The 13,546-nt window shown below is 51.5% G+C and overlaps 1 protein-coding gene across 2 annotated transcripts in view; it reads right to left on the bottom strand.

The window, feature by feature from the left end:
• Nucleotides 1-11,445, bottom strand: part of Mpped1 (metallophosphoesterase domain containing 1) — a 76,257-nt gene extending 64,812 nt beyond the window's left edge. The window contains exon 1 of one of the 2 annotated variants that reach the window (XM_031351212.1): nt 11,325-11,445. The gene's annotated coding sequence lies outside the window, so the exon portion shown is untranslated. The remainder of the gene's footprint in view (nt 1-11,324) is intronic. The other variant, XM_031351231.1, reaches the window with a different exon arrangement.
• Nucleotides 11,446-13,546: the final 2,101 nt, after the last annotated feature.

Raw genomic sequence — 13,546 nt, 5'->3', positions numbered from 1 at the left:
GTTTTTGGTTTTTGGTTTGTTTCATTTGTCTTGTTTTGTTTGTTGTTGATGTTGCTTGCCTTGTTTTTGGGGGGATTTTTTTTTGTTTGGTTTTTGGTTTTTGGTTTGTTTCATTTGTCTTGTTTTGTTTGTTGTTGATGTTGCTTGCCTTGTTTTGGGGGGGATTTTTTTTGTTTGGTGTTTGGTTTTTGGTTTTTGGTTTGTTTCATTTGTCTTGTTTTGTTTGTTGTTGTTGCTTGCCTTGTTGTTTTGGGTCATGCTTTAAAAGATCCCTCTAATGGCCCCGTTTGCACTGTGTTTAACCAAGGAGAAAGTCATGTAGTTTAAATGATTCCTGGACACTGGGATCCCAAACACATTAAAGGAAGAAAAATCCCCTTTGCTTTGTGCTCGGAAGGAGAATCAACACACTCTGAAAACAAATTAGATTATAAAAATGACAAAAATTAGAGACTGGAGAACATTTTAATTATGTGCAAGGAGAAACGGGTTATTAATTCTTAAAAAAAAATTCTCAATCATCCCCATACAAGGTAAAATAAAGCAGCAGTAAGCTGTTTGCCTCTCACAACATGGAGAGGAAGGGCCGTCTTGTCAGGCAAGGTAGGGGACCTCCGGAGTCTCAGGAGGCTGAGGCAGAAGGACTGCTGTGAGCTTCAGACCTCATCTCACAAAACAAAACAAAACGAAAAATCCAAGAGAGCCAGATGTGATGAGATACACCTGTGAGCCCAGCATGTCAGAGGGAGAGGGGCAGGGACAGGTGGTCAGGAATTCAAAACCATGCTCCCCTGCACAGTAAGTTTGAGTCCATCCTGGGCTACATAAGACCTTGTGGCTCAGCAGTTATGAACACTGGCTGCTCTTCTAGAGGACCCAGGTTCAATTCCCAGCACCAACGTGGCAGCTCACAGCTGTCTATAACTCCAGTTCCAGGGGATCTGACACCCTCACACAGACATTCATGCAGGCAAAACACCGATGCACATAATAAAAATAAATAAATCATTTAAAAAGATATTTTAAAAGGGAGGGAGAGAGAGGGAGAGGAGGGGGAGGGGGAGAGAGAGAGAGCTGAAACCCCAGCCCAAAGCATCAGGCTCCACCCGGCTCTTCCCATCTGAGTCACTGTCCTGTCCAGCTGCTCACCCTTCACCTCTGAGCAGACAAGGTCTTGGACGAGGACCTTCCTGCTGGGGTCCTATGAGAAGCCTGGGTATCTGCTGGGCAGAGCATTTGTCTCCCTGAGTCACCCCTGTATGCCACCAGCTGTGACCAGTGTGTCCTATGCTCCCTTGGGTTGTCTGGCCACCCACAAAGTGAAGAGAACAATAATCCCATAGTCCCAACTTCAAAGTCATGACTAGTAAACAAGATGACACCTGTGTAAACTGTGTGTCACAAGGCCTGGTGGTACACAGCAAGTGCTCAATAAAGGCAAAGCTGTTCTGACCTCACATTAGCCTCTCCCATCACAAAGCTTCAAAGATGCTGAAAATATGGATGGATAGATAGATGGACGGACAGACAAGTGGATGGATGGACAGACGGATGGATGGATGGATGGATGGATGGATGGATGGATGGATGGATGGACAGACGGATGGATGGATGGGTGGATGAGTGGGTGGATAGATGGATAGATGGGTGGATGAATGTGTAGGTGGATGGATGGATGGATGGGTGGGTAGATAGATGGATAGACAGATAGATGAGCCTGATACACTGACAGATGCATGCACAGATGGACAGTGTCTGGTCAGACTCCTTTCCTAGCACCCAGCACAGGCCTGGCAGTGGATAGGTGTCTGAGGAACCTTGGTCCTCTTCCCCTGCTGCCCCCATTCCATCAGCCCATCAGGGTACTGGCCACACTGGGCCAGGCTTGGAGAAAGAGGAGTCCAGGAACACACACACACACACACACACACACACACACACACAGGCTGTCTCTGGGGAAGCAGGAGTCAGCAGAGACACCTCAGTGGGAAAGCTGCCTAGCAGCAAAAGATTCGGAGAGCAGAGGCAGGCAGAGAGTTCCAGCTGCTGACCCTACTGTGCTGTGCTGGATGTCACACAGGGAGGACTCACCCAAGGTCCTGCCTAGAGAAACCAAGGAAACCCGGAACCCAGTGCCTCCTCCTGAGCTTCCATCGCGTGTTTATGTGGCTGTTACAGTCGCTGCCAGCATACCCGCATTCAGCTCCGCAGTCCACTGAGGGAGAAGAGCTTCCACAGAAATGGCTTTTAGCTAGGAAACGCTCACACCTGGTCCCCAAAACAGAGCACCATGTGTGCGTGGTGTGATGATTGACTGGCTTGAGTCCTGGTTCCCTGTCCAGTGGAATGACCTAGAAGCAGTTCACAGATACTGTGGGGGGATGGGGGTTTGCCAGAACTACTCTAGGGGTGGGGTGAGATGCAGAGAGAAGTGGGGTGAAAGGAAGGAAAGAAGGAAGGGATGGAGGGAAGAAAAAAGAGAGCAAGAGATGAAGGAAGGAAGGAAGGAAGGAAGGAAGGAAGGAAGGAAGGAAGGAAGTCACTTTGTTTAACAAATACACCTCCAGTCCCCACTTGCTGTCCCTGTCCCCCTTGCAAAATAAATTAGACAGATAGATGATAGATAGATAGATAGATAGATAGATAGATAGATAGATAGATGATAGAGAAAAGACTGAAAATGTAAAGAGGCCCAACCCCAAGGAATACATGTGTGTGTGGGGGGGTGGTAAATGCATACATAAACAGAACATGTGTTTTCAGACAGTAGCCTGCCTCCAGAAAACAGAGCTTAGAAACAGGGTAGCATGCAGTGAGGGTGCTGTATACTGCATGATCACAAAAGGAGTATTTACAAAGATGTCAGCTATCAGAAGAGGGGAGTGATCCAGCCATGCCCCATCCTGGGAAAGAGAGACATGGCAGAGGGGCAGCACGTTCAGAGGCCCTGAAGCAGAGGAACATTGTTGATGGTCCTCCTGTTATTGTCCCTCTGGCTGTCTGCCAACAGGCCTCTAGGGTGGAGAGGTCACAGGGTATGAGTTCAGGTGATGCTGTACTGTGGGATACTGGGCACATCACTCACATTCTTTCTGTTCTGTACTAGTCTCCCCTCAGAGTAACAGAGAGGATGGAAGGAGTCCCCTGTTTTCCTCTCCATAAAGCCCCAGTAAGAAAACCGAGTTTGACAGTTCTGAGCCTAGTCCAGGACCGACTGACACATTCCCTCAATTTGGGGACTGGCTTAGGTCTTGTCTTCTTCTAAGACAGCCTTTCTCTGGTGTTGACCAGGACACCAAGAAGTGGGCCATGCGGAGACCCCTAACGCACGGAAACCTGACCCCCAGATAAAGATCACATTTCAGCTCCCACAAATGCATCCCAGCTTTGCCTGGCCTTCTGCTGGTTTTAGACTCTTACCACAGCCACTCCACACCAGCTTCCATGGGCATGCAAAACTCACTCTGCCCCACTCCCTCTGGAACACCCAGCCTTCTAGGAGTAGCTGCTGCCCTCCAAGAAAACCAGCAATTCTGGACACACCAGGACAATATCTTCCTTTCACTCCTCAGCACCAGATCTGCCACTGAGAATTTCATGGCCACAAGGTTTCAGGGAGCCTTCACACATGCACTTCTCACAATATTCTGCCCCTGGGGATGACCATCTGTTTCCTGGCTCAAGGCCTTGGAGATGATGTTCGATCAAGCCTCCCTAGGCTACATCAGAACTTCTACCCATTGCCCCCAAAACATCCCTGATCAAAGCCTTCAAAACTGGACCTGCACCTGAGATAAACGAGGAACCATCATGTAAAATGGTGGATGATGGCTGTATGCACAGACAAATAAATTCATAGATGGATAGATACATGCATCGTAGATGAATATACAGATAGGTGGATGCATAGATGCATGAATGCATGTATAGACAGGTAGATAGATGGATGCACACATGAAAGGGTGCATGGGTGGATGGATGCATGGATGCATAGATGCATGGATAGATGAATGGATGCATGGGTGGATGGATGAACAGATGGATGGATGGATCTGTGAATAGATGATGCATGGATAGATGCATGGGTGGATGGATGGATCTGTGAATGTATGAATGCATGGATGGATGCATGGGTGGATGGATATATGGATGCATGGGTGGATAGATAGATGGATAGATGTGTGAATGGATGGATGACAGATGGATGGATACATGTATGTATGGATACATGCATGAATGGACATGTAGAACCTTTGCATCTGACAGATCATGTTTAAAATTAACTTTCACTACTCCAGATCTGGCCTCTTTTTGCAAATGTGTAGATTCTGAATCTCCCTCACACAACTGAGGCTCCAACCCACAGTAGGTAGGTGCTTAATAAGTGTCCCATCTGTTCAGATAAGACAGTTCCAATGAAACCCAGAGTTCTGCAGGGAGCTTCTGAGATGTCGGCAGAGATAACAAATAACCACAACCTCCCTCCTCTGCCTGAAGTCCTAGGGGCCCCAGAGCCCTTCTCTCCTCCCTCATCACTGTGCAGGACACAGTGCTCTGCCTCTTGGAACAGGTAGGTAGATACACTTAGTACACACTCCTTGACTGTTTTTCTAGCACTGCTGTGTACTACTCAGCCCAATACCTACTGGTCCTCCCCTGGGACACACATAGGTGGGGGACTCCAATGACCTAGTCTTGTGGCAGAGCTGGGCATATAGAACCTACCTGGTATTCTAGACCCTCGAGTCAGCAGGAGCAGCAGACACCCTGGGTCTCCCACACAAGAAGGCAAAGAAGAAGAGTCTATGGCCTGAGAGAAACCTCCACCCAGCTGTGGAGCTCACTGACCTTCATGTACCAAAGTCCAGAAAGAAGAGAAAGAGACCAAGAAGGCTCCCTAAACACAGAGAGCATCAATAGCAGAGGAGATGCCCGGTCATCCTAACGGCTGAAGCCAGTTGGAAGATGCTGGACTGGCACTGCCTGGAGCTACACTTATTTTGCTGCATTGTTCAAGTACCCACCTCTACTTACGCCATGGCCTCTCAAAGTCTAAGACCCCTGGACGGTGCTGATTCCAGCCTGCAGGTCCTGTGCCATGGTCATCAGCCTCTGCCTGGCTCCCACAAGTGTTCAAATTGGGAAGGTAAAGTTTGCCTCTGGCCCAAATCAGAGGCATCCACTTTAAAAGCCACCCATGTACCTTTTCGAGGGACATCTTTAACAAAAACGGAAGCAAGGACAGTACAGCGCTGCCAAGTCTAGAACTCAGCCACCCATCCATGGCTGAAAGAGAGACTGCAGGCATCACAGCTGCAGCAGCTACGAGAACTCCAAGACCATCTTCCCTTGACTACTCTCCCACATGCCCTGATCCCTGAGCAGGGCAGGGGAGCATCCCGACCTCTTTAACCAGCCAGCCCAAGGTGCCAGTGACCACACTGGATGCTGGCTCAGAGAAAAGCTACACAGAGTCAGCTCTGGAGAGATGCTGCTTGTACGGGCTTTTGTTAGAATGTAGCAAATGTCACAGCAGAAAAAAAAAAAAAAACAAAAAGAACAAAAAACAAAAAACATACTAACACTGCCTGTGGTAGGTTCCCACAGGCAAAAACAAAACAAAACAAAACAAAAACTTGCTGATAACACTAACCAGAAAAGTCCTGATGGGTTTGGAGCGACTGGTCCCACCAGTATAGGCACCTGCAGCGGAGCCTGATGACTAGATTTCTGCCCCACAGACCCACATGGTGGAAGCCCAGAACTGACTCCCATGGGCTGTCCTTTGACTTCCATGTGTGACGTGGCATGTACACACACACACACACACACACACACACACACAAATTTTAAAATGTAATGAATAATTTTTTTTAAGTAGAAGGCATGGAGGTTTGGGGAGGATTCTTGGGTTATTTTGTTGTTGTTGTTGTTTTGTTTTTTAAACCATATTCTCCACACTAGCTCAAAATTCACTTTTGGCTGTATATTCTTTCCTTATTTTGTCTGAGCATTAAAAAATATGCCATTGACTAATGCTGAACTGAAATTATCATAGAGGGTACAAAAATTTTTTAAAAAAATTAAAAATGCAGAAGAATTCTAAGGAAAGTAACAGAAACAGCTCTGTGACAGGGTGGGGTCGGGTAGGGGAGGTGCGGCTCAGAGCCTGCCTCACAGGGTCCTGAAATGACTACCGGGGCCTGCGTCTGGCCTCCCTCTGTATCCACTGGATGCTTTCATTGACAAGAAACCTTGGCCAGCAACTGGCATCCAAGGCCTGGCTGAGGAACAGAAGAGCTGAGTGGCTGCAAAGGCCCATAGAGGGAGGGAAGAGACCCTGCGCCCCAGAGAGGATCAACCACAAGTGAGTTTTTAAAGCATCTACCACTTAAAAGCCTTTTAGCTAGGCCCACGTTGAACGTAGGACTACAAGATTTTAAATCTTCCTTTCTAATTCCTCCGCCGCCCCTCCCCCAAGTCCGTGACGCTTCCTTTTCCAATTATGCACCTTTATTCCAGAGCCACCGAGGGTGCTACTTACTGGATCGTGTCCTGGCTGCCACAAATAGCTGCTCACTCATTCCCTTTCCTAGGGACACAAATTCGGTAGGTTCACCAAGCTCATCTCCAGACCCAGAGCAGCCTCCATTCCCACCACACCAATGGGGACAGAAGATAGGCAGAAGCCGCACAGCCCAGGCAGAGAAAGAAATAAACCAGTGCTACACAGTCTACAAACCAGCGCTCCACTCCATAAGCAACTGCAATTCTCCGGACTTCCATATCATCTAGCAAATCCACAATCGTGCAAGGAACAGAGAGAGGACCCATTTCATTTTTTTTTTCCTTCTCTGCAGTGCTGTGTGTTAGTTTTCAAAACAGAACTCTTAGAGGCCTGAGCATCTGCAGGGCTGTGGCAAGAAGCTGCTCCGTAGCGGCTCCGACACATGCATACACACACACACAAAGAAAACAAGGTTAAGTGTATAATAGCATCTCACTCATACACACACACACACACACACACACACACACACATGACAGCTCACACTCAGTACTTTGGGGTGTTGGGGACGTACGTGGCTAAGGTAGAGGTGAGGCACAGATGTCTTAGTATCTTGACACACAAATCCAATTTGTGAAGAAAGTAAGTGTGGGTTGAAGGCTCTTGTGTCAACCTATTCAACAGACGCCTCTGAGGAATAACCGCGTCAGCATTGTCAGGGTCCTCTCAGGAGTCTTGGGAGGCTGCCTCAGAGACGAGCTCGGCTCTAATATTTTGTGCTCATTTGGGAATTTGCAACTAAGGATTAAACTTCTAAAGTGTGATCAATTAACTAATGTGCCCAAATGACAAATCTACAAGAAGGCAAATTCCATTCTCCACTCCCCTACCCTGACAACAGAGGAAACCAGGGGTGGGCGTGTAAGCTGGCCTTTTCCACAGATGCCAAGTGTCCAAAAGCACTTCTTTACAGAGGAGGGAGGAGGTGCACCTGAGAAATGCGGGAAGGGCTTGCATTGCACAGGTGGGGTGCATTCTGCAGCTTTGCGGACTAGAGCTTGGTACATTTAAAAAAAAAAAAAAGGCAAGAAGACGAAATGGAAAGGAAGGGAATGATATGCCTGTTGGAAATGGGAAGTAGACATCATTTCTCCTTAGAGCAACGGAATGAGCCCGGTGGTGCTGACAGTCCCTCCTCGTGCACCAGTGCCCAGCCTCAAGGCCTCTCGGGAGAAGGGATGGAAGGGAAAGGCTGCAATAGGCAGGTGATCTTGCAGTAGTGTGGTGAGGAAAGGCAGCAACCTAACTGCATGAGATCACAACCAACCAGAAAGAGGAAAGAGAGAGGGGGGACAGACAGAGAGACAGACACAGAGACACAGAGAGTGCAAGAATGAGCAAGCTTCCATATGTGTTGAATGACCAGGTTCTGACATTTTACTGGCAAAGTTCATGGAAGAGAAATCTGCAGAGAAGACCCCTAACCTCAAGTCACTATTTGAGTTCCAAGCAAACATATAATCTTTATTTGTTAAGGTTTTTTTTTTTTTGTTAACTTGTCTGTCTTTTTGTTTGTCGGTTCTTGTTTTGGTTTTTATGAAACTGGGATTGCCCCATAAGTGTTGAAAATAGAAACAGCATAATTAAGCCTTCTTTCATTAGAGGAAAAAAATTGAAGTAAAGGAAACCATTTGTGTCAGGAGCATACTGGCCAGCCAGGTCACTAAGACTGCCACAGTGAGCTGAATGACTCTGGAAATGCTTCTGCCTGGTGCCACCTCCAAAGAGGGGCTTGCTTTCTGGTTGTTTCATTTTCTCTCTTTCCCTAGGAGTTGCTTTGCCTTCTCACTTCTTAATCTCTTCAGGACGAAACCCAAACAATATCAGTGGCAGTCTCTGTACGATGCTAGCAGGCAATGTAGTGATCTGAGGGTAGTCACACAGCAGGCACCAGGATGCAGGGAATGGCTTTCCCCATACCCAGCACAGCCCATGCTAAATGAGCCTCACTTCAGAAAGTACCACCTTTGCCTGCCTTTCTCTCTGGACCCTGGGTGTCAGATGAATCTAGCCACAGAAGGTACAAGCATTGTGGTAGAAAGGAGACCCTGTGAGCAAACCTGCCTCTCACCTTGAGGGGCCAGCAACTTTGCCCTGTGGGCCGGGACATGCCTGAGAACCTATTTCTGGGCCTGAGCCCCAGAGAAGCCAGGACTACAGGCCCTTCAATTCTGAAGTGCAGACAAAGGTTGAATGGGAAGAATTCCAGGAACAGGAGCATACTGTAGAGCGGCCGCATGCAAAGACCCCCTTTTTTGTTCTGGTGAGGAAGGGTTAGTGGGAGAGACATCGTGTTATCACTTCAAGGATTTTGACAGACAGTTCCGGGATAAGGGAGAAACTCCACCCTTAACTGCTACACTGAGGACTTGAAAGGCATTCACTAACCTCCGCTAATTGCATGTTTTTCTGCGTGTCATATTTACTTGTTGGAAGTCTTGCCTGGCCCATTCATTTCCTCTAACCCACTATTCGTGATCACTCACAGGCCTGAGGTTGAAAGAGTGGAGGCATTTGGAGAGATTAAATGCCAACTACCGTTTGGCAAAGGCTTCCTTCTTTCCATAGGTCCAGAACTTTCTGATCTCACACCCCCCACACACCCTACCCCATCCTCCATGTGCTCCTTCAGTGAAATCCAGCTTCCATCCTTAGCTCTTCAGACAGTGGAGGGAGCTGTGTCCTGTGTGTCAACAACCAGCTGCCACTGCCTGGGTGGACAGGCAGCAAGTTCAAGACGGAATAAATGGACTCACTTTGGATGGATGAAGTATTTAGCAGCCCCATGGGTGGACCGAATATTTTTACAAAACTGCTTTTCTTGAGTGCGGCTCCATGGACCTAGCAGTGTCTTCCTGACACAAACTGGGCCCTTTGAGAAATGCTCTCAATTGCCGTCTCGTACACAAGCCTAGAGCTGGTCCAGTGGTGCCTAAATTTGAGGCATCGGTCTGGGTGAGAGTGAAGGGGCCCTGATGGCCACACCACACAGTGATCATATCTCAGCTGCATCACGCACACACCTCACTCGGGACCGACCCCCATCAACGTGAAGGAATCTAATTCACTCTCCAGATCTTCCCAAATTCCTCAGGCTGAGGAGTAAAATCACCCCTACTCGGAGCCATTTCCGAACACAACCATCACCGATGTTCAAGCCTAAACATTGTTTTTTGAGCAACCATGAGCCAATTAACACTGTTCCAACTCTCGGGAAACTGGAAGAGACACAACCATTTCACTGAAATCCATCTTGAGCGAAAGGGAATTTTATAAGTGTTGAGGGGCTGCCACTTGGAAAGCCAATTTGCAGGGAGCCGGGTGGTGCACAGATTATTCTGCACGCTCCTACAGAGCAGTCCCCTGCAGACTGTGCCTTGTTCCAGACGCCTCCCTGCGACCACCAGCTCCAAAGCCTGGTATTCTCCCCTGCCTGGGTACCCTACCCAGATGGTCTCCTAATGCCTGCCTTGGCTTCTGGCTGAGCTGGAGCAGTCACCCCAAAGCCTGCCCAGCTTCCCCCAAGGCAATGTTTACTCATGTGCCAAATACTAGTGAAGTTGTTTGAATTTCCCTTTGGCCAAGGCCAGTTGGGGTGTCAATGCGGTTAGTGCCTGAGAGATCCCCATGCCCAACAGCCCCCTAATGTAGCTGATCCCTGCTAAGCAAGTCTGCGACAACCATTCATAAACCGGCAAGGAGCCCAACCATTCAACGGTGCCTCACTTTTGTTCGCCGGGTTTAATTTTATAATTGTTAACAGTTCGTTCTCCTCCCAGCCATTCAGGGGAAGAAGGGGGGGGGAGTGCAATTCTGAAAGGATGCTGAAGGAGAGGGGACAGTCCAGTAGTGAGGAGGAAACAACCCTGCCAGACTAGCAGGATAGGGAGGGCATCCTGTTCCAATGCCTTGTGTCCTGACCTCAAAGAACCACTGAACCTGGGCCCAGAAGGTCTGGAGAGGACGGGAGACAGTTAAGTCTCCAACCCCTAAGACTGGCCTCCTAGTCTCTTTCAAACAACATCACTCCTCTGCCCCTGCCTGAACCCGGGGGGGGGGGGGGTGCTTGAATTCTCTCTCCTGTAGCATGTCCCAAAATAAACACACGGAGGCACCTTTTGGCTTTTAAGCTGGGGCACTCCATGAAATACTGTCCTGAAGGACTGGGCGCTGTCTGATTAGTCACTGAAGCCTCCGAGGGGGCACAGCAGAGACCAATAAGTGTGTTGAATGAGTGAAGGAAGGATGATGGATCGGTAGATGGGTGGATGGGATGGACGACACATGGGTGTTAGTGAAGTTCCCAGCAATACCCAGCAAAAGTAGCCACTTGACCAGCATCCATCCCCCTCCTCCCCCCTCTCCCTCAAGTGTCAGCAGAGGTTGGTAGCACACAGTAGGCTCTCCACAACCGGAGGTGGCTATTGTTACCACCCCCATCATCACTTGCACCCCACCAACCCTCTCCTCCCACCGGCTACTCCAACAGCAGTCAGCGGCCGCCGGCCAGCCTGGGAAAAGTTTCGCTGACCGCGCGGCCCCGGCCGAGCCCCCTCCCGCCGGCCCCGGCCCCGCGGGCTGCGCAGCGGCGGTGGCCGACCCGGGGCCGCGCGCCCCGGGCAAGGCAGAGGCGGCCAAAGTAACTTTGCGGGCGCCGCGGGGCCCCCCGGGTGCAGGGACAGGGTCCCGGCCGCGCCCCCTCCGGCCCGCCGCCCGCGCCCGGCCCGCTCGCACTCCCGGCCCGGCCGGGTCCTACCTGGCCCCGGGCTCCTCTTCGGCGGCCGCGAGCAGCAGCGCGCGCGGAGGGCGGCGGGGGCCCGGCTCCCGCGAGGGCGGCGCGCAGGGGCGGGGGCCTCTGCGCCGCGCGGCCGAGGCTGCGAGTGGGAGCCAGACTCCTCCTTCGCGGGGCGGGGGGCTCCCCGCGCCCCCTCCCCCTCCCCCGCCCGGCTCCGCGCCGCCCCGGCCCCGCGCGCCGCCGCGCCGCTCCGCCCGCGCGCCCGGGCCCCGCAGGAGCGCGATCGCGGCCTCGGGCCCCGGCCCCGCGCGCCCTCCAGCCCGGGTCCCGGCCGCCCCGGCCGCGCCTGGGGCCTCGGCGCCCTCCCGGGCCCGGAGCCCGCATCCCGCCGCTCAGGGGCTGCCCCGCGCCCTCTCCACGCAGCCCCTAGCCCCAGACGCCGAGCGCCTGGAGAGGGGAGCGGGGCGGGGCGCCCTCACCTCCGGAGCCGCGCGCCGCGCTAGGCACCGCGTGCAGGGGCGTGCGTGGCTCCTTCCCAATGCCCGGGCACCCGCTTCGCGGCTAGGACCCCCAACCTGGGGCCACCGGGGTGTTCTGTCCCTGGAGAGACGCGGACACCTCCCCCTCCCTCTACTGGATCAGGCTGGGGTCCTCCCGCTGAGTCCCTTCTGACTCCCGGTCTCCTAGCCTGGCCTCCTGGGTGGCCCACAGTGGCCTCACCTAGAAACCCAGAAGCGGCAGGTAAGCCAGTCTGGAAGGCAGAGGACCCAGTGCTAGGTTTCAGGGGGGCCTGCCCTGGGAGATAGAGAGGATGAGACGTTTAGGTCTCTCCAGTGGAAGTTTGAGAGGCTGAAGAACCCCTGACCCCTGACCAGAATAAAGAGGAATCCACAGGCCTAGCATGGGCAGGAAACAGGAGCCACTCTGGCCTGGGCCTCTCCCCACAAAGGAAGTTAGAAGGGAGGCTCACCCAACACCTCTTAACCAATGTTTGTGGGTTCTTCTACTTGCTCACCACAGAGCCTACCATCTCTCTCAGATGGTTAGGGTCAGACCCCCAAGGATGCCTCAGTTGGCACTTGGGCCTGGGACTTTGCTCTGAAGGAGAGTCCAGTCTTGTGAGAGAGGCAGAGGGAGATAAGGCACAGGTGGGAAGAGGGGACAGCCACCTGGGGTGGCTTCCTGAAGATGGAGATGATACATCGTGTAATATCATGCCCAGGGTGGGAAAAAAACCTTCTAGGTAGAGGCTGATACAGGCCAGGGTTCTGGCCAGGGTAGGATGGTAAGGCTCTGTGGAGCTAAAAGGAAAAGAAGAGAGAGCACCAGGTGAGGTTCTTGGGTGCTTGGCTAAGCCCATGAAGTTCGTTAGGGTGTTGGGGAGCCATTGAAGCTTATGGCCAGGCCTTGCTATGGCCAAACTTGTGTTTTGCAAGAGCTCATTCCAGCATCCCAGAGAGACAGTGGGTCTGGTTAGGGAGAGGCTAAGGCAGAGGGACTGATGATGCAGAGGTTCCTCCCAGTGGGACCCCATTCCTCTCTCCTACACGCTGCAGAACTCACCCTGCAGCCCCTTCCTTCCTAAGACAACAACACCACTTTGTGCTTCAGAGAACAACTCTGCCCACCTGAGAGAAAACGTTGCAGCTCAGTGGGCTCTCCTGCTGCCGGCCAAGGGTGCAGCTGGGCAGAGACACAAGACATTCTTGTGACTGTCGTCCTCCAAAGGCTGAATTCTCCCAGAATACCATCTCTTACTGTGCATCTATTGAGCACCCACTGTATGCCTGGCATTCAGCCTGTTTGAAACCAAGTGTGAGCTCACCACCAAGGACCTGTCATCACCGGCATCCCCTCAGACCCAGGCACTGGGCTTGAACACGCCCTGCCTTAAGAAACCACCCACTCCTCTCCCAGTCCAGGCTGAGCCCCAGAGGTCAGGCCCCAGGATCTAATGCTGTATCCTATTAATTATCAGTGAATGGCTCTAAGTGATGCAGGGATGAGAAATGTGGGGTGGGCAGGAAAGACCACAGGACAGACTCGCTCCTAAAAGAGCAGCCCATCTGGGCAGACAGCAGACATTCTGCGTAATAGAAAATTTACTAATTCTTGTTAGTCTTGTTCATGGAGACTGATTGAAACAGCACCAGATCCTCACTGCTGAACCACCCGGGGAGGCTCCATCTGATGGCAAGCATTTCCTGTGTGCTGGAGACCCAAGGAGAGGAAAGGAAAGGAAA

Source organism: Mastomys coucha, unplaced genomic scaffold (genome assembly GCF_008632895.1).
Source record: "Mastomys coucha isolate ucsf_1 unplaced genomic scaffold, UCSF_Mcou_1 pScaffold11, whole genome shotgun sequence".
NCBI classification, from domain to species: domain Eukaryota; kingdom Metazoa; phylum Chordata; class Mammalia; order Rodentia; family Muridae; genus Mastomys; species Mastomys coucha.
Note: the sequence above shows the minus strand (reverse complement) of the source record. Positions and strands in the feature narration are given on the sequence as shown.